This window comes from Aphelocoma coerulescens, chromosome 10 (assembly GCF_041296385.1).
Source record: "Aphelocoma coerulescens isolate FSJ_1873_10779 chromosome 10, UR_Acoe_1.0, whole genome shotgun sequence".
Taxonomy (NCBI): domain Eukaryota; kingdom Metazoa; phylum Chordata; class Aves; order Passeriformes; family Corvidae; genus Aphelocoma; species Aphelocoma coerulescens.
The window spans coordinates 15,620,047-15,641,901 of record NC_091024.1 but is presented as its reverse complement, the minus strand read 5'-3'; the positions used below and the strand labels follow the sequence as shown (position 1 = coordinate 15,641,901).

Sequence of the window (21,855 nt, the reverse complement as noted above, 5' to 3'; positions counted from 1 at the left end):
GACCAAGGCTCATTAGAATCAATTGTTCGCAAGCACATTTGGTGGATTTCACTACACCTACAACCACAATGGATAATGCAGTGGTTGTATCTGTGCGGTGCACACAGAGATTGTAGTATGGAGAACCATGACCACCCTCTCCTAGGGACTGGCAAAAGGCAGCAAAGATGAACAGAACTGCTTTCAGGTGGCTTCCCCTAACCTAAAGCCTAAAACACTCAGGGTTCCACAAATGAATTTAAGAATAAAACCACAACCAACTGGATTTAAAGGATACTGTCTGTTGCTTAAAATAACCCATGCAAATCCATTCAATGTCCTCCTTAGTCTTACCCTGCCTGTAAACTGTCAGGGACTGAACTCTCCATCTGCTAGAAATGGGAAACAAATGTGTTTTTGCTGTTTGTCATGTATCCAGTCATGTGTTCTTAGATATGTTCCTGCCTGTGGTGGGACATGCCTGTGGTGTGACGCCCCTGTTGGGTGACCACATTCACTGGTCTTCTCCCTATGTTTTGGTCATACTACAGACATACATCTAAGAGGACTTCAGTACCCTTGGGAAGAAGGGCAGTAAGACATTGTCTGAGGGGTACATCTGGCCTGCAGAATCAGAGTTCCTCATCCCTGAGCTATGGCATCAGTTTTTGGTAAGATAGTAGCCTTTGGATATTTCTATTGCCTGAGTTAATTTATCTGTGTTTATTTTCACTACAAATGGTATCAGCAAATTTACTCCACTTGAAGAACTGTCCCATGAAATGAGTGCTTTCAGACAAGGAAGGCCAAAGTTTTCATGCAATGTTTTGCTTCTGTTGTTGACACTACCATGAAGCACAGACAAAATGGTACCTTTTGTGCTGATGAGTTTAATGGCACCAGCTGCTCCTGTCCATGGTTCTATCATTTGGCAGCCAGCAGTAAGCACAACATTCCAGTTCCTAACAAGAGAGGTGGTTCTGAAGCAGGATTGTGTAACATCAGTGTTATCCAGCACTAGCAGGTAATGAAGGGATTGCACAACTTATCTGCCCTTCTCCTCACTGCACATCAGATCTGGATGAGAACACTCAGGTTCCCACTCACCTGTCTGATTTGATGTTAATGATGGTGGTGAGGATTTGGGTGCTGAGCCAAAAAATGTGGTACTTCTTCCACTATATTTCTACCATCCCTGTCCTTCTCCTTCCTAGGGACTATTTTCTCCTTCCTAGGGACTATTTTCCTCAGTCCTCTCTTGTCTTGATTTTGTATCTTCTTGGTACTTGTCTTTAAGTTTCTTGGCCAAGTGATTTTCCACTGACAGCTGGCATCACTCTCTAGTAGTGGTAATAGCTCTCTAGAGTACTTCCCAGCTTTGTTGAGGTTTAGCAATTCCTCTTCAAAGAAAAACTGTATTGTGAAGAAATGCTAGATGTCTTGTGTGAAGACATAAGAGTCATTATTGTTCATAAAAAATTAGTACACAGTCTGGAACAAAGTTGCTGTGGGGTATTAATTAAGGCAAGACCCAGCTGCTGCTCCAAAACGACACATGGAAATTCACAGTCTGTCATCATTCTCATCTCTCAAACAAAAGGGATGTGGTTTTCTGTGCAGGTAAGTTATATAAATGTCCTTTAACCAGCAGTAAAGCAATCAACAGAATGAGAGATTATATGAATTGATTGCCTAATCTCATTAGGGAACATGCAGCCACAGTACAACAGTCCTGCATAAGCAGTAACCCATGGACATGTTGCTCTCAACAGAGAGCTTTCACTGTTAAAATGGCTGTAAAACAACACAATAAGGATTCTTTTAGCCCGTTTTAGGTAATGCTGAAGTCAGAATTTTACCTTTATACACTGAGTGCAGAATGTGATCTTACAGAGAATTGTAGAAGTGTTTTCAAGTATGTTAGATATGGCAGGAAACACATCAAGAATGTGAATGTGTATACTGAGAGTCTTAATGCTGTGCCTTGGTAGCAGCAGTATCTTTGTGCATTATGAGCCTTACTAACATGTCTCAAAGAGTCCTAAGTCTCCAAAAGATAAAGATGCTTGAAAATGAATTAATGAAAAAGCAACTCCATATTCTTTGTCTTTGGAGAGGCAGGCAAGAGATGCCTTTAAAAGATAAGGAATACTTTAATTATTTTTTCACAATTTTAAATAGATTTGGATATCCATGTTCTAAATCCTCCTAAATGGTAGCCTTTCTAGCTCCTTTGCCAGGGCATGACATCACATAACTTGTGTTACAGTTACACAAACTGATGGAAAAACATTACATTTGAGAATTAGATTCAGCTGATCTCAACTGAAAATCATACAATCAAGAACATTTTTGGCTTTTTCCTGAACTCCACCCTGTCAAAAAGCAGATAGTGTAAAGCCACATTAAGAAACTTGCAGTGCTCACCAAGTGAAAGTACGTGAGCTCTGCAGGTGCACCAAGTTCTGAATTCCTTTCAGGGGCACAGGCCTTGCTGTTCACATTGTCTGGCAGAGCAGCCTGCCGAAGGAAACCCAGAGCTGCGTGGGCCATAGAAACAGCATTTAAAAAATGCACCTCTATCCTCTCTTGCTGGAAAGGGTTCAGAAGCAACTAGAGCCAGCCTGTTCTTATGATATTACATAAGGGTCCTTTGTATTACTCTGTATTTGTCAATCATTATATAGTGAGGCAACTGTATGTAGTTATGGGAAACAGAAACTACAGAGATCGTGGTACCAGATAGGAGGTCTACTGAGCTTGATTTGTACAATCTTTTTAGTGCACATAGGATTCTTTTCCTATACAGTGAGATTCCTGTACATACCCTGGAATAATCTGCTTCCTGCTTCACCAATTCATCTGACATCCAGCATCTGAATATCAATTAAAAAAAGATAGCAAGTACTGTGTAGGCCTAAGCATATTTTAAAAATAACCTACTAATGACTGAAATTCCCAGACAGTTTAAGACAACTGTGAACCTAACCATTTTCCAACTTAAAATGCAAAGATTAGGCAATTGTATGTGAACAATTTGAAGCGTCACATCCAGTGACCTACAGATTAGAGTATTATCAAGTCAAACCACATACTGGGGGCTATTTTTTTCAATTTAACTCATGTAATAGCTCTTCACATTATGTTACCATCTTCAAGCACATGTCAAGACCATGCAGTAACAAAGAAATTTGTATCCTGGGAATTCCACAAGTGCCTGCAAAACCAGAAACAGAAAATCAGAAACAATTTTCTGTGATCTTTAATCTGTTTTGCTGCTTCTCAGAACAGGGTTGAACGTTGTTATAAAAACAGACCAGAAGCCTGAACATGCCACCGTGTGCTATTCTTACATTTCTACATTTTCATATACATAATTAAGAGTATATTTGGAAACACACATCAGCAGGCTGGGTGGGGAGGATGATGGGCAGACAGTTAAATAGAGATGTGACTGAAGAGGCCTTCCTCCAGGAGAGGAAATGCTGTCCTGGGAAAAACATTCAGCCAAGCAGACTATGTTCTTGAGACTGGGCTGTTACTTAAAAAAAAAAAAAAGAGGAGAGGAGAGGTCATCACTCAATAGTACTGATATGTATTTATGAATATTTTGATTTCTGATATTCTCTTGTTTATAAAAAAGCCCTTTTGCATGGTCAAATAACAAATCCATAATCTCAGTGCAAGAGAGAATAATACCTTGATGTTAGGCAAATGGGATAAAAGGGATAAAAACATTCCAAAGCCTCACAATTTCAAATTCCTATAAAACAAAACCACTTTATTTTAAATTAATGATTTTGGGGGTGATATTTCATAACCAAATAAGCCAAATGCAATCAGGTTTTTTGCATCTGCTTTTGTGTCTGTCCAACAGCTTTGGAGTATCTCGGCCACCTTCACCCACATCTAACAGATGTAGCAAATTCAGCAATATTAAGTTTCACTAGTTCCAGGAAATGAGGATGTTTTAGTAATGTTCTCAGTGAAAAGAAAAGTTACAGGGTGAAATTAGACTGTTGCTAGACACTGGAAACCCAGTGTGGGAGTGTGATATGAATGTCCAAATCCAAGAAAAGCTCCAGTTAGAGTTCCCATGTTACTGGACACTGGCACATAACAGTCCCCCATGCCCCTAGGACACATAGCAACAGCAGCTAGGTTGCACTAGGACCTGCAGACAGAAGCATGCAAATTCCTGCTAATTCCATTATTTGTCATGTGACCTTTTTTTTTGAACTGGAGTTCTCAGAATTCCAGCAGGCACAAACCCAGGCATCTACAAAGTTCATTCACTTTAAAGTGTGCGTATCTTTATTTTGACCTTAACAAATCCAGTCATTACATTTATAAATTACTGGATCTTATGTTTCCTGTGTGTATAGGAAACTACTACTGAGTGGGAGCTGCGACAGCTACCATAGCATCCATTATTGAAATCCTTGGTTTATTTTCTGTACCTTAACATTTTCATTGAGTTATTTAGTCATGTATGAATGTTTCTTGTCAGGGGAATTTCCAAGTGGCAAGTTTACATATGAAGTCAGTGTGTGTTACCGTTTGCTGTGGAAGTGTTTGTATTACTCCATCTGGGAGCACAGATTACACTCTGGGATTTATCTGTTACAACCACAGTAACTAGAACAACTCAAATAGCAAATGACAAGCACACACGGTCAGATACTATAATGATAACAGCTACAGTGCCAGAGAAATATAAGTAGTGAAAAATTCCTTCCCTAGCCTTAACCACAGACAGGTCTGTCTGAGAACCAAAATAGTTCATTTGGTATGTTCCATGCAGATATCTGGTCCTCTTAAATATATTAACACTCACTTTCACCAAAATGGAAGCAATTTTTTTAACAGCTTGCATTTGATCAGTTATATTCTGGGCTTTTATTTCAAACCTGTTCAATAATGTCTTAAAACTCCATTTATAATAATTTTAACTACTTAACTGTATTTTTATCAGCCACATTTGCTTCTCTTTTGTCAAAGCAGAATCGTTCAAGCCTATTCCATCTTTTTTTTTTCCCCAGGACCCTCCACCACATAATCTTTCTATTGTCTAAAATACGCGTTCCATTATGTTAGATTTTTTTAGGCTTTACTGAATCTCTTTTCAAACAGGGTTGCCCAAGTTGAACTGCTCTGATATACATAGCTTAGCATTTTAAAAATGTTTTTTATCTTGCATTTTTGCACAGTGAATTAAGAATCTGAAATTTGAACCTGCTAGCTCTACCAAGTCCTTTTCTGCCTGCCATTTTAACTCCTGATTGACTCCTGTTTAGTTCCTGCTTCATCTCTGCTGCACACCACTGTGTGTTCAGTAAATTAAGCTCTGTGTTCCACTCCCAGCTGAAACATAGTTCCAGACCATTTCACACAAACAACCAGTAAGTAGCTAGAAGTTATGTTCCAGGATCTGGAAAATAAATCTTACAGCAAATTGGCTTTAAAATGAAATGGCCATGAATTTAATAAAAAGAAATATTGCTATATCCTTTCCTAAGGTTTTGAATGGAAAACTGAAAGAAAGGCTAGAACTACGTGGATACCTTTTTTCCTGCTCAACTGAAAACTTAAAAAAACCCATTGAATTGCAGAAGAATTCAGCAAACAAAGAAACCCATAATAATTTTAATTTTAGTTGACAAAAATGTTTTACTTCTTTTGATATGGTTGTTTGTAACACTAAATTCCTTTAGCTTTGGGGACAGTTTTCAAGACAATGAAGATGTTAATCTGAAATGAGTAAATTAAACACACTAACACAATTTTTCTGAAATAAGTCAGTCTAAACAATCTTCTGACTACTTGTCAGTGAAAAACTGTACACCAAAAAATGGAGTTTCTATACTTATTGCTAGCAAAGAAATGCAAAATTTTTAATATTCTTCATTAACATTTATTGGCAGCTTTTTATCCATGACAATTAAATGCCTGACATTTTTATTAAGTGACTAACTGGAGATCTGATCTTCAAAGGGAACAATTTCATTTGTGATTTCAACTTCCACTAAACTCCCTGTGTTTATAAGCACAAGGGAATTCCAAAGACAACCAAGTCTATCCTCCACTTCATAAAGAAATCTTGAAATAGATTTTGGATCTATGCGGAAAATGTGACTGAGAATATACTTTGTGGCATTGCAGTATGACCAAAGACCCTTGGGTGATTCCCTACAGCACATTAAGTACAAGAAACATTTTCCAGAGTTATGCTAAGCTGCTTTCACTTCCTTGTACTTTTGTCCTCTGGAGTCATTTTGCAAACTGGTGGTAAAGTGATGCAGCCCTTCAAAACATTGTGTCTGTTTTGAGTTGTCCCTTCAAAGAGCACAAAGATGCACTAACATACTATGCACTGCCATGGCTAAGAAACAACCAACCTGAAGCCCATGCTAGAAAGACCACGCATATTTTCTAAACGTGTATTTTATGATCTTCTCTGCTCTGGTATAGTTAGGTTATAATTCCATAGATACATAGTTAATTTTGTTTGATTTTCTTCTCCCTAGCTATGTTCACACTGTTGCTCCTCTCTGCTAGAGAGTACTCCAAAGCACAGGTAATCCTGCTGGGCAACTGAGAAATAAAATTCTTTCCCATCAGTTGAAGATGATAAAAAAGCCATTAAAATCCCTTCAGGATTTCCACATCTGTAGACTTGAGCACTGAGAAGCTACTTGTTTTACTGCACCCTTGGTACTAAGATACATAATGCTTGTCAAAGCCAATATTGGGCTTTCCCCTGTGCAGTTTGTCACTTCCTGGTTTCAGACAACTCCTCCCTGTCTTGTGTGTTCCTTTCTCCTTTGAAACTACAAAAAATCAGCTACACTAGGCAAGAGGTTTGTGAAGCTCTGAAGTCAATTATACAGACTACACCAAAACACAGCTGTGGTGAGTGGGTAGATGTGTGGGTGTGGGTGTGTTAAGTATGTTAAAGAGTTTTTCTTTTGAAACACAACCAGAGACAAAATCACTAAGGTGAGTTTAACATTCAAGATTCCTTCCTTTTATTATGGGGCCTAGATATATAGACACAAATCTTTGAAATCATTCTCTCGAGAAGTAACTGGAGTATTTAAAGCTACTTCAGCAAAGAAGCTGAATTAGCTGAATAACGCATTGGACCAAAGGCACTTCCATAACTTTCTGAATAATTAATTAACCCGGTCATCCACTCATCACTTAGATACGAATGTGTGCATCTGATGACTCAACTTGATGCATCAGAAGAATCCAGTGGAACAGAAAAGCCAGCAGAAAGGCAACTCTGAAAGTGAAGGCTGAGAAAGGGGGAGTGAGGGAACAGAGACACGTAATGTTTAAAACACTCCTATGGCTTAGGGATTCCTCATCGCTCTATTAACCAAGAGTCACAAACTACCTGCAATTACTAGCAAAATGATGGGAGTTCATTTAGTAAAGGGTGATGAGAGCATCTTTGGTTTTGCTCCCCTCCCCAGCTTCCCACCACAAAACTGCTAGGAGCCACAACAAAAAATGAAAGAATCAATATTCTTGTTGGTATCTAAAGCATTGAAATTTAGCAAAACAGCTTCAAATTCTTAGTAAGGTGCTTCAAGGGGAGTTAGGGTTGATCATATACAAATGCAGTAACAGCAGGTCCTCTCAGACATAAATTTGCTCCTTGATACTCTGGGTATTCAGGTTAGACACGTTAGGTAAGGAGGAGATGCACATATGTGTTTTCTCCTCACAGAAGTATAATGAGCATGAAGGATGCTCCCCACACCTCACAAGGCAAGTAGTTTTCTTTTCATGTCTAGAAAAAACTTCATGGCAGCAACTACATTACTGCTATATCTTCTAGGAGGCCTTGTCAAAGTCTACATAAGTAGTATTTCTCTTGACTCTTTTCTGTAATATTTGCTGTAAGTTTGCTATGTGACTGCACTGATAGCATGGACACTAAATGCACTATCAGCAGAGCAATACCTCTTAGCCTGTAAAGCTGTGAGCAATCAAAACTCTAGCCATCTCCTACAAAGGTAGGAATCCATCATCCAGAAAAATGGTAATATACACAATTGTATGAGATGGTGTTTACAATGCATACAATTCCAAAAATAAGGTATTAATCTCCTTATAGTTCTATGGATTTATCATTGTTACCTAATGCTGTTTCTGGATTCTGTTTTATTTCTGAAGCCTGAAGTTCACTATTTCGCTCTTTTTCTCAAAAATTTTGACACATGACCAAAACGGAGACCTCTCATCTATGAAAAGAGAGACATCTGAGCCATTAGGATACCCATGAGGCTAGAAACATACCCACCTAGCAGGGACAACTTCCATATCTAGGTGAGTGTGCAGACTGGGATGGACCCTGTCTGCCCCACAGGAATAAATCTTACCGATCATGCTTCCATTAAGTGCAATGCTTTTGTTTACATGGACTTTGGCCACATCCAATTATAAAAGCAGCGGTTTTTTACCTTCTTGCTGGAATATATGAGTAAATAAAGCTCTTTTACTGAATATCAATGACAAGCCTAACTTAAAAAATGAAAGGCAATGCCCTCAGTGACAGAGAGTTTATGTTCTTAAATAATGTAAACTAAATGTTGGGCTTTCTGTCAAAGTTAAGTACCTGTGACTGCTGCATGTAATTTCTGTTCACTAAGCCTAAAACTCTTACTGGGTCTCCTTTTCTCTGAGGCATTAAATCCTAGACCAGTGCTCAGTGAAACAGTTGAAATCCACTAATTTAAAAGAGCAGCAACTTCCACTTGATTTTCTCTCTCCTGTGGCTTGTTCCAAGAATGGAGATCAATAGCTGACCCTTTGACTTTGCACTTAAATGCCAGATAATTAAATTGTGTTATGCTGAAATGATGAAGTGATGAATTCTGGGGAGAGGAAGATGTACCTTATTTGCAAAACACACTGAAGTATGACACTCAACAAAGAAGGGCAGTCTGAAGTTTAGTAAAGTAGCCCTTTTATTACTGTATTTCTCTAATTTCTTCTACTCAGCTCTATGAATGTAATAAAGGAAGATGATTATTTAAACATCTATTGTGATTAGAAAATAAAAAAACACTGTAAAAGCCTCTGAACACATCTAGGTATTACTGAATGACAAAACTAAAACTTGGGGAATTTTTTTCCTTTTCCATTGGTCAGTTACAGTTTTAAATATATATACTTGAAAAGAATGCTGGAGTTGAAAATAAAAAAAATCTATGTGCTAATCAGCAAATCTGATCTATTGCATCACCCCAGCACAGGAATTTAAGCCTAGAATTCTTGCCTTGAGCCAAAAATTTGTTGTTTAAGGGACTTTCTTCATTCCTTACATACAAAGATTGTGGCTTCATCATGAGTCAGAAAAGTCTGGCCTCTTAAAACAGACTAACAGTGATGAAGGTATGTGGGATTTTGTTCTTTTTCTGTCTTGTTGATGAGCCAAATCAAACCTTTTGAAGTGACAAGGGACTAGAGGAGGGCTCTCCAAATGTACTTAATAATAAGCACCGTTTTTATTGAACGAGTCCAGCTAAAACTTGAAAGTAAAAAGGCGGCCCCCGACGAATACATGTGCTGGACTGAGGCCTTGTTCAGTCACCTGCAGGCTCGTGTTACTCCTGTTGCAGCATGCTAGCAGTGCTGATTTGTTGTCTGCTACAAGCTGATTTCGGCTGCACCACTCACCCTCTGTTAGAGCAAACAAGATGGTTAATGACAATGTTATGCAGACAGCAACTGAAGCCAACAAACTCCTCAGACTAGATTCTTCCTCCTCCAGGAGGGAAAAATGTCTTTCCAATAACGGAAACAACAGATCCAAATGTATCTACAGGGAAGGTGCAGTTAAGGTATCAACAGAAACACAAGGTTTCCATTACAGACTCCTGTCTAGATCCTTCCTGTGTGACCTCAGAATTGCTCAGTCTGTTACCCAGCCCACTCTGCAAACCCAGAACAGCTCCAGATCAGACATCTGACTTAGCAGCTCCATGGGAGCTCTAGAGTATGACACTGCTTGGCGTCATATCCTTCTTTAGCCCACTCTTTACAGTGGAAAAAACTATTACATTCTCACTATAGGACACTTCTGCCTCTCCTTACAATCTGGGAATTTGTCTTTGTGAAGCCCAGGATTATGTGCCAACAGAGCTCACAGGCTCTCAAGCCATTCATTCTCAGTGGTGTGGTCATTGCATAGAGAAATTATGTATGTAGTAGAATTAACCAATAGGTACACACAGGTCAAATGGCAGGAACCAAAAATGGCGCACACTGTGACTTCTTAATGTCATTACTTTTTTTACGAGCTTCTTTTGCAAACATATCTTCACTGATAACTGTGCTCCTTTTTTGATCAGTGTGATGACCTTTCTTTCCTCAGCCCTCAGTGCGGGACACAGGTTACTCCTTGCTTGTCTAAAAATGGAAGGGACTTCTCTATATGAAAATGCTAGCTAATGCTTATTGAAAAATTCTGCTAGCTGACTTAGATGGTCTGAAATTCTGAAATCTGAAATTATTTATCTGAGTTCTGATCACTCTGGGAGATAGAAACTGAAAAATTAGAGCAAACATAAAAACTTGAACCTGAAGATGCTTGCATTGCAAGAAGGCCTGAAATCAAACTGAAACTTCATAAACCATCCCTGTCTGTACAATGACCACAGGAACAACCTTTGCAGTGGTTTAGACTGCTTTCAATGAAAGTCTACCTCACGAATTTTTATTTGTGGTGGCTTTCAAAACATCTGCATGGTAATGTTCATGATCTCTGGTTAGACAATGGAAATGTTTTAAGTGGGAGAGCAAGTAAATAGGTAATGACCAATTATATTAATCTGGTGTGAACTGTGGGTGAATTCATGCTGAAATTGGGAAACTTCGGCTACACGAGCTCTGCTCAGCAGTTGCATGAATAGCTGCAAAGAAGGAATCATATGACCTCATGAATCCGTCTTTTCTCTGTTAACACATCAATGATTTTTTTTATTATTCTTTTCTACTTAAAACAGGAGAATGCTTGTAAAAGCAAAGCTTATCAAATTCATGAAAGGTTGTCCTGCTATGCAAAATAACAGACTAAAGGATTATTCATCTAATCTGAGACCTGCACTTTATTTATCTGAATTCTGGAAGATGTTGAATGTCATCTGCCTCCAACTGAAGTGCACATACTTTGGCATGAACAGACCTTGTGGGTAAGTTATGACATTTCATGTGCACAGCAGCTCCCAGGATTTGGAGACAGGATGAGATTTCATTTTGCTAGAAGCCAAGCAAACAGAAGTTAGTAAAGTTGTCTTTGGCTGTAATTGTGAAATGTCTCCTTGTGAACTTTTGAACCGTTCAATCAACAACATCACAGTAACACAGCATGCATGAAACCTGGGGCTTCAGCATTTATAAGCACAGCTAAAGTGGTAAAGCTGAGTGAAAAATCTGATACTAAGAGTTTATTGCAACTGTATGGAAGAGAGAGGGAGAGGGATTTCCTGTTATTTTATTCTCATTCTGGGTGAATTGTTTGCCAGAGAGCAAGGTGGTGTTGAAGTAGTTTATGAGCAGCATCTGCCAATGGCCATATTGAGCATCCAGCTTCAGGGAACAGGCAGCTCTGGAAAGTAGTTTTTATGGGCTGATAATCAAACACTAAATCTGTTGCTTGACACAAGGCAGCTACCATTCAAGGTATGCATAAAGCTATTGCATACACCTCAAAATCTTATGCCCAGATTGTTAAACCACACTCCCTGTTTAAACCAGGCTTCAGGTTTTTTGTTTTCAATAGAGGAGTTATATTCTATTGTAACAGTTGTACTTATGTTCTAAAGTGCCCACTTTTAAAACAGGTCAACTTTTTAGAAAAGACAGTATTTGCAATTCCACATTCAACTCTTGCAAGTCTCATTTATATGTCCTATTTTGTCAATACCTTCCCTGTTTCTTTTGCATCTCCTGGCAGCCTCCTTCAACCACAGCTATATGAAAAGGAAAAAAAGAGCACCAGTTACTTGCTCCTTTCTAGTTTCAGCTTTTTTCAGTCTTTTCTATATGTTAATACTTTAAACCACAAATGTTTTTAAGCACACACCCATCCAGGCCTCATTCTCATATAGAATCAGAAAATAAGCAAGAGAAGGTTTTCAACACTTGTCCCACTAACACCCATGGTTTGACACACCCTAAGTGCAGCTCAGCTGCTGTGACGCCCCCATTTGATGTTGGTTTTGAGGACAGCTGGTACAGGGTCGTGAGGGAGTCAGCCCCACCAGCCGTGCCTGACGTGTGGGGTCATGGCGTAGGAGAGAGGCCATGGCCAGTGCTGGAACTGAATGAATGGAGCATTTACTGGATTGTGGGGGATCCGAGTCACAAGCCAATTATCTGAGTATGACTCTGGATGCGAAACGTAACTGAAAAGCTGAGATCTTACACAGAACACAGATGCATTTCAAAGACAGCTTTGTCAAGGGCATCTTAAGATATATAACTTACATAACTCAAAAACAGAGAGGTGCTTTCAAAAAACTTATCATGGACTCAGAGAAATCAACTGGATTCCCTTTTTAACGAGCAAATACTACTACAAACACTACTTTTCTATCTCAAAGTAGTATTGAAAGGAACATCTATACTATTTTAAAATTTACTAAAATATACATATATACATCATGCCCCCCTTAGAAACTCTGTCTTCCCTTGCATGCTGCACCCATGTGTTCATTGCTTGCCTTTACAGAGCACTCTGTAAAGTGTTAAAACTCTGTTAAACTCAGTTACTTCTCACTGCAGAACATGGTTTATAGATATGAATCATGCCAGAAGGGCTGCCCAGCAGCCACCATTTTCTCTGTAAGTATTTAAAAACCTTATTGGCATGTAAACCATTTCACCTTGTGAGAGATCAATGATTCTTTAGCAGAGATTCTTAATTCTGTGGGTTCATACATGTCAGGTAAAAATTCAGTAGCTGTAAGTGTAGACAAGTCATAGTAGAAAGATCCCTATTACTTCCCAAAACATAAATTCCTAGTGCCTCCAGCACATTTATTGCTGCTCTTGTACACTTGTTTGTTCAAGAGTGCAGGTCTATTCTCTAACAGACCTGCTTTTCTGGGTGAGGAGGGGAAACCCACTGGCCTGACTTTTTGAGGTGGAGCACCTGTTCCCTGTGTTTGTAGGAAATTAGTTGAGCACACTTGACATGCCTGAAGCACAGTGGCTAATGAAATACTCTGAAATACAGGATCTTACTGTGGCCAAATTTTTTCAGGAGAAGATTCCTGGGATAGGGAAGTTCTATGAAATATAACAGGAATTGCACCATTACTATGAAATTCTAAAAGATATCAGTGTCATGTAAGTCTGCAGGCTAGCTCTAAAACCTTATGCACAGGATATAATTTTTACTTTGAAAAAGATCACAGAAGTTCCCTGCTGTTCTTACTTCCATTTGGACTCTTGCTCAATCCAGTCCTAAATCTGAGAACCACAAAATTATTTGAACCTGATTTCCTTCCATATTCCTAGCTCCTGCTGAGCACAACTCTGGCAACCATGGGTCTTGGGCTGGGATTCAAGAATTGCAATATGCAGAACTGCAAGGTTCATAAACTTGAATAATTGGGAGGTTCTGTTACAACAGACAGACTGTGAATAAACCCAAAGAAAACAGGAATTGCAGCTTCATGAGTTGTGGTATTGTATCCTGACTTAGCTTTGAGGGATTGAGATGATCCAATTATTGCTGTTGCAGCTTGACAATGCCAAATGGGACTGCTTATTATTCCTATCAAAAGACGTGATGGACAAAGTACTTTGAACTTGATCTTCAGCCAATTGGTTGGAACTTGTTTCTACTTTCCTTCGAAAATTAGTTTTTACAGCTCAGTTTTAGGATTTGTGAATAATGGACAAATAACAGAAAACCTTAAGTCTTAGGAAAAATGATACATCATTACACTGCACAAAACCAGGTATGTGTTTAGCATTTTTTGCAGAACATAAATACCTCAGCACTGTAAAGTTGTGTACACCATGCTGTCTGCATGCTCATTGATGCAGATTTGTAAATCACCTTTTCAGGGATTCACCCTTTGTTCTACTACTCAAGGCTGTAAATGCTGTTAGGAGAACAAATTCACCACTCTGTGTGAGGCAGCTACTGCTTATTCCCATGCCTGAATAAAGGGGGGAAGGAACTGGATACAAAGATGTCTACATAGAAAGTAAGAGAGAAGCTGAAGGATCAGTTAATTATTCACTGACTACTGCTGTGTCATTGGAGTTCTGCACAGATGGTAAGGAGCTGTGTTTTATAATCAGAAGAGTCAAGCACAAGCTTGACCTAGGAACTCAGGACTGCTTTTATATTTTTAAAACATTAGATATTAAAAAATCCAAAGGTGGTCTGATTTCCAAGTGAGCTGTGCAGTGAAAGTTACTGTTGTTCTTCCTGTGTTTGTCTGTGAAACCACAGCACATGTACTCAAACGAAAAACATGCCAGCAGAGTCACTTCTTCATAAAGGAATACCACAGACCTTGCCTTGCACAGATGAGAATGGTACAGCCTCCTCAGAATTACCTGATTGAGGAAACAGTTATGAGATAATTTGGAATTCTTTGCAAATGAGACTAGAACTCAGTTCCTCCATAGCATTCAAAAAAGAAAAACTATCAAGTACACCAATCGCATCAGCTCCTTGCCTTTCTGTGAGAAATTCATCTAAACATCTAAGAAAGCAATTTGCATGCCAACACCAGAAAGATGTAGCTTATACCAAATGAGTTTCAGTCTCTTGCAAACAACAGTGGTGATATCCAATTGACAGTGTATATGTATAACCCAGAAATGCAACTTGGATTTTTCCAAGGAAACTCTACACACAGAACCAGAGTTGGCTCTCAGAAAGATGCTTTAAGCAAACATTTGCACATAAGTTCAGTACAGGTATGGAATGTTTTTCCAAACTAATTAGCCTGTAATTCACCTGCAAATGCTAATCTTAGCAGCACAAACTGATGACATAACCTTAGAAAGTATAGCTGCTTTTTCAAGAATTCATTACAAAAGCAAAGCACCAGCCAGATAATATTCTCTCAGAACTTTTTTGGAACTTATTATATTCTTGATAACAAAAAATAAATTTTAGTAATTTTTGCCTTAGTGACAAAAATTAATCTAGTGATTTGTACATTCAAGGGGGAGTAGTCTATTGCATGTAGAAATTAAATTATGTTCCTGTAAACAATTTGTAAGAACACCAGTCAGGATTCTTTTTTTCACGGAGAAGTTTGGTGTTAGACTGAGAGGAGGGAAGTACTCAAATCCTGATTAATCTATCAAACATAGTGAAAGGGGAGAACTAGGATTTTTTCGTGTTAGAGTCCTAAAACCTCAAGGAATTAACACCAGCCTATTAAATCTCATTTTAAATGATAGGGAAGAGAAAAGGAAGTATCAAGAAAAAGATATAGCTTTAAAATAGCGTATTTTCAGAGAGGTGATTTTGTTTTGGTAAGGTCAGTGATATTGTTTACCCCAGAGGCCACACTGCTCAGAAAAATCACATTCAGAAATGCAGAGAAAACAGACGAGTTCTACATGACTTTTCACCAGTAAGCAATGTTAGCAAAAAGTCTCTAAAAATGTGTAGCCCTTCACCATGTAGGCCCTTTTGGTATGAGTCAGGTGAGATTTTATGCTTGGAGAGGAAAGCTGTGTTTGCTTAATCCACACTACTTACTGGAAACATCAGCCAATTCCAAATACTGCAGTTAGGGTAAGAAACAGAATCACAGAATGTTCTGTTCTTTTTGTTGTCTTTTTTTTTTTTTTTAGAGAACACCCCTTTGGGAACTGACTGAAACTTTTCTTAGAAGATACTGGTGCTGAACATCTGTACTTTGACAAGCAGTGTTCAAAAGCTGTTTCTCATTACAGTTTTGTATCTGCAGTATAGAGTGAGAGCTTTGTAAATTATCACTTTAGTATAAGGTATCTGACAGTCATGTTCCTAAACGCATTTCATCTGCACATGTCCCAGTTATAGAAGTCTGGGACAAGGATCATGGTAAAACATTTGTGCCAGCTGTTGTACAATATTTGCTTACATCAGTGAGCACAGCAAAGATACTGTAATATGCCTGGCCACCTCAGCCTCTGAAAGCTACCAATGACACTTATTAATTAAAATGGCTCCCCAGACATCAGACTGCTAAATTTGCACTCCAAGCTCCAACAGATGCTGGCTTAAATCATGTCTGATTTGGTCAGTGAGATGGTGCCCTTAAATGATATTGTCCTGCAGACTGAAAGGAGATGCCAACACAACAAAAGTCACTCAAGCTGAACAAAAATGTGGGAAAACGGTGTAAGTCTTTCAGCATGGTAATTACCTCGATCTCATGTGATACCTGAACTCGTTTGCACATGAGATGTTAAGAAAGCTGTGGAGGACCGGGATGAATGATGAGTAACATTGTGTTCCCACAACTTTCTGCCTATGCTCCTCTTAAAGTTACTGTTTCAGACCCTCCACAAACTCTGGCAGTCATGTGAAAACAACAGCGTAAGAGATTCTGCAGAGCAGGTAAGAGCTGGAGGTTGTGGGTAGAGGGAGAATTCTCCCTTCAGGTTCCACTATTTGAGCAATACTGAGGTAATCTATGAAGCTGCAACAGCCCTATTCCCCCTTCAAGGCCTCAGCAGTACATGGAGGAGCAGCAGAATCAGTTAGGGTTCACTAAAAGTTATATTTAACTGTGCAAACCCACTTTCACATGTATTATCAATGCAATGCTATATATATGCATATTATATTTGCAGGTGGTGGGCTAGGAAGATGTTTCTTTCCAAATGAAACATAGGATTCTGTGCTTAAAAAAACCCATGTGTGTTTCCTTATTACGGACACTGAGAGCTGGTTTTTTTAAGACAAGGGGTATGTGATTAGCTAGTCTTACCTCATATCATACACCTTGAAGTAAAACTGATTCTATTAAATTCACGCCTAGTATCTATTAAAATTAGTAATCAGTAATTAGAATTACTTTGTCCCATGACCAAATTCTACATCTTCTCTGTCATTTGGGAAAAAAAAAAAAAAAAGAAAAAAAAGAAAAAAAAAGAGCTCTTTAATACATTTCTTATAGGTCTGTTTAGGTCTGTTTATGTGTAATACTATGTAGGGGCACCTCTAAATTCCAACGCAGTTGCTTTTCTGGTTGCTCATACATTTGCTCAAACATTTCTATTTAAGCTAGAATTTGGTTCCAAATGTTGCCAGTCTGAGAAATTCTAAAATGCTACTGAGAAGAACTCAGTAGTTTTTAATGAAGAAAGCTGGGTGAAATAGAAGCTGTAAATATGGTACATCTTTGCACAAAGGGGAAAACGTATCAATGATAACTCTGTCTGAAAGTAATCCTTTGGGGTATCTAAGAAATTCAGTTTTGTTTTGGCTATGTTAGGAGAATTTAGAAGACATTTTTACAAATACACTCTGGATTTATTACACAGTAAGGCTAAACATTTTATTGGCACTGCTTGTATAGATATATATATATAGCAAATAGAAGTTTCCATTGACTTTGAGGGGCTTTCAGTGCTCTATGGAGAGTTTCACGTGCATAAGAAAGCTGCGTGCAATTCACATAGGGCTTGGAAAATATATCAATCACCAGAATAATGAAAAACTGCCACGGCCCTCATGTATTAATGCTCGTCTCCAAGTCCTTCTGCTGGCATTTAAAAGAGATTACAAATTAAAAGTCAGTAAGTACCTACATATAAATAACAAAAATTAGTCTGTGGTTCTGTGAGATTTTAGCAGCATCTCTGTTCTGTTACAGCAGGATAAGGTCTAAACTACTAGATTAAGAACATAGGAGAGCCCTACATTCAGCTACGAGGTTTTGCAAGAATGTAAAATAGTCTCGTAAGTCCTAGTCTAGTATGTAAATTTGTACCAATGTAATTTCCTTTATTTACCCTGAAACTGCAAAATAAATATTTCTCTGATCTATTAACAAACAGCCCATCATTTCACCAAAAATTTTGCCGGGAACATCTGAAGTTGTACTAATTCTTTTCAGCTGGCTCCATTCTAAGTTCCTCTAGTGGAAATACTGACAGCTGTTTGCTTTAAAAAGCTCAATACATCCCTTCTGGCTGCTGTACCTCACCTGGTCTTACTCTGGAAGAGTTAGTATTTCTGCTGCTCTCCTCTACCAGTTTTAAAAGCTACTGTTGAACACAGTAAGGACATAACCAGCAAGCCCGTTCTGCTTGGGTATTTATTGTCCAGGGATATTCTAGCTGGCTGCAGGACCAAAGCAGATGGAAAGATGCAAAACATGCAGCAGCAACACTGTGTTCTTTCATATGAGTTTTTCAGGTGCCTCTATTCCAAAAACTCATATAACTTATAACCAAATAATAGAGAGTGGTCTGGTAGAAATACAGTGTGCAATAAATCTAAGATAGCTTATTGATCTATTGACTGCAACATCAGCAGCTACCCAGTCACCAATATTTTGCCTGTATTTCCCGAGAGCACTACAAAATGACTGTAAGTGATTACAGCAAATCTTTTCCTTGCACTAGAGGTCATTTCAGGATATGCTTACTTTAATACCATTTGGCTTGTGCCAAGTTCCTGGTTAGTAACTGCTTTTTATGTTAGGGCTGCAAAAAAGCTTCTGAGGTCGTTTTTTTCTACAAGTAACCACAGCGGTGGCACTCTGAACTTTTAAAAATTTTTCTTTTATATTAAGTGGAGGCGCTGTAAGATCTGCTGAATCTGCAAGACCTGAAAAATACAGGATATGTGTGTCTGACTTCAGTGCCTGCACTTAAATAACCCACATTGTCTAGCTATTGTTAAACTGAACACAGCAAGATAATGATCTCACTGCCCATGCAAATCTACCTCATAAAAGCCAAGTGGGTAACAAAGGGAAAAAAGTATACCTATAGAAATTCTACAGAAAGGACCCTTCAAAAGTTGTCCTGCATTTGAACAGCAGAGTATTTTTTTGGCTCTGTCAGCACCGACTTCCAGACAGCTGATCCAAGATTGGAAGGGGGCGGGGGGAAGTTGGAACATGTTTAACTTATAAAACAGAACTAGAAACCACATGTCCAATATAAACAAGTTCCAGGTTTCTGCTCTTGGACGTGCTATAACCATATTCAGCCAGACAATAACACAATGGAACAGTTGTATTTTAAATGGTTAAAGGTGCCTTCTTTTCAGCTGGAATCCAATTGTGAGTTTGTTTCATAAGGAATTCCAGTTTAGCAAAAGGTTTGTTTATGCAAACCTTCTGTCACATACACTTTCCAGTGTCCTGCAGAGAAACGCTACTGCAGAAAAGTCTTCTGCAGATCATTCTGAACACTCTGGTCCATAAGGCTGTGATTAATTTCTAATACAAACACAGCTATCAATTGCAACTGTCCATTCATTAAAAAACTTGCTAGCTGGTTTACTCCCAATTATTTTTAAGACCTAGATCTTGCCACTGAGAAGGAAAGTGCTACTACCTGTGTTTAGGATGAGGAAAACAACTGGAGGGTCATCCATCCTCACTACTTCCAATAGTAATAGGTTTCATTACACTGGACTCAAGTCCCACTTCCGTGCTAGAAGAAAAATGGGTTGTGGAAAAAGAAATCTGTGATGTTTCTGATTTTCCATTAGACACGTAGTTGTAACAATGACAAGTGCAGTTTTACTTTAAATGCTTTTTAGCTACAATACCTAAATTCTGTTAATTGTTACCAGAAACTTCATTTCTGTGTCTTCTGCATGACTAGTATCTCCATAAAGACTAGGGAGAGAGAGGGGGGAAGATGAAATAAAGGGAAGCCTTTCACAGAAAAACCTGTATAACCATCAGGAGAGCTTCCCCCTAATAGCTAATATTAATCAAGTGTGTGGTAAATACAGGTGTCATCCAATTGCATTCTCCACGCAACTAATTTAGCCCTAACTCTTTTGCAGCTGAATTGACTGAATCCTGTTATTCAGTCTTGAAGCAGTCAGGTAAAAGGAGTTAGTAGGAGTACTTTTACTTTTCTTCCTGACTTCAGCTCCTTTTGAAATATGTAAGTTTTAAAATTTGCTTACTTTTTCAGAAATGTATGCCCTGTATTTATTTCAAGGACTTTTACATTAAGAAACTTATAGCATATATATTTTTTGTTATCTTCAATGAACACAGATTGTTTGATCTAGGCTTAGAATTAATGCTTTTACAAAAGAACTTTAGTCTTAGGAATTGCATTGTAGGGTGAGGACTTAGGCAGGGCTTTTAAGGAAGTTGTTCTATGTTTTCTACTGACTTTTTTTTTAATGTGTTGAAATTTTCTTAGAGGAAGTAAGAAAGGAGTTGCAAAGTTCTTTCAGAGGAAACACAAACAATGCTTTGAAAATCTGTATTGTTTTTAAAAATATAGCCTTATTAAAAGAGTTAAGATTATCAGTTTTCAGAAAAAAAGTAACAGGCTGCTGAAGTTCTTAACACTGAGAAAGAAGGCTTATGCCTTAGGCTGGAGAGACAACTGTTTCGTGAGGCTGGTATTTGAATCTGTCCAGAAGCCACCAGTTGGGTCTATCGCAGAAAAAAAACCTTAGAGAAAACATTTTGATGCACTCAGCAAAGTAAGGAGGTGGAAGGCACTTAAGGGCCACAACAGCCTAGAGTCATCTTGCAGCTTTTGGATAATCTGGGTGTATGCTAATGAGAGTGAGGGAAGCATGCAGAGCCTGTGAGCTGTTTCTAACTTTTAACACAAGAAATCTAACCCAGGAGGCCCAACATGCAGAGGGACAAACTCATTTAGTCTGTCCTTTTGCCTTTAGGAAATCCACATTGCGGAAAGGCCTTTCCAATTTTCTCTGGTATCCTGTTCAGAGGGAGTGCAGCTCCCCGTAAGTCCTAGTATGCAGAGCAGCCCAACTGGCAGCTCAGGAGGATGGACTGAAGCACCAGCACCACTCATTTCATCCTGCTGTACACAGGAGCTGTCTGCAGTCCTGCTTTGCACTGCTCTTGAGTGGCACAGAAGGTCCTAGACTGGGTTTTTTTCTCTTGTAACCTTTTCCTGCAAAGCCTCGGTTCTTCACCAACACTGCCCACCTGCTACACACATACACACATACCCCTTCAAGAGTCACTGTGTGCCTAGAGACAAGCTAAAGAAACCTCAGCCAAATCTAGTCCATGGTTTGTTGTTTTTTTTTTTTATTTAACTAGTTATGTTTCTGGTAATTGCAATTTCCAGGTGCTAAAATGGAATATAAAGTTTGTCTCAATGATAGAAAAACTTCCTTCTTACATTGGTTGATTGGTTTCTACACACATGGATAGCATCTTGATTCAGAACTTAAGGGAAGCTGTGCTTTACTGTTTTGTTTTGAATTAACATAGTGTGAGCAAATCAGACTTACTAGAACTGGAAGTGAAATCAAAACCCTGACTTAAAATGGATTATTTGTACTTTATATAAAGGCCTCTTCACCAGCCTGAACACAAGCCATATACTCCTCCTGTTTGTCCAGCCTAATTGTTATGCTTTTGTCATACTTATCGCAGTGAGGTTTGATTGCTTTATTCTCAGATTGCTTTCAAATGACAAATACATTATTAAACTCTCCATCTTCACATACACTAGCTACAAAGTCATAGAGAAATTTGCCCAGGGAAACGAGATATAATAACTGATGGGGAAAAAAGGGTACATAAGCTAAAAAAGAGCTTTTTTTCATATAGGTTCATTAGTGGCATGTGATTATAGAGATTTAATGTAAAGAAATGGAAATAAGTTGGTCTTTTCTACCTATTTCAATTCAGCTAA

At 38.5% G+C, this 21,855-nt stretch overlaps 1 protein-coding gene and 1 long non-coding RNA gene across 2 annotated transcripts in view; both read right to left on the bottom strand.

The window, feature by feature from the left end:
• KLF13 (KLF transcription factor 13) overlaps positions 1–21,855 on the bottom strand; it is a 36,325-nt gene that overhangs the window by 7,405 nt on the left and 7,065 nt on the right. The window lies entirely within an intron of this gene.
• LOC138116581 (uncharacterized) lies at positions 9,593–19,894 on the bottom strand. The gene is made up of 3 exons (XR_011154216.1): positions 19,757–19,894; positions 19,540–19,638; positions 9,593–9,675 (listed from the first exon to the last, which is right to left on the bottom strand). It is a non-coding gene; the product is annotated as an uncharacterized lncRNA (long non-coding RNA).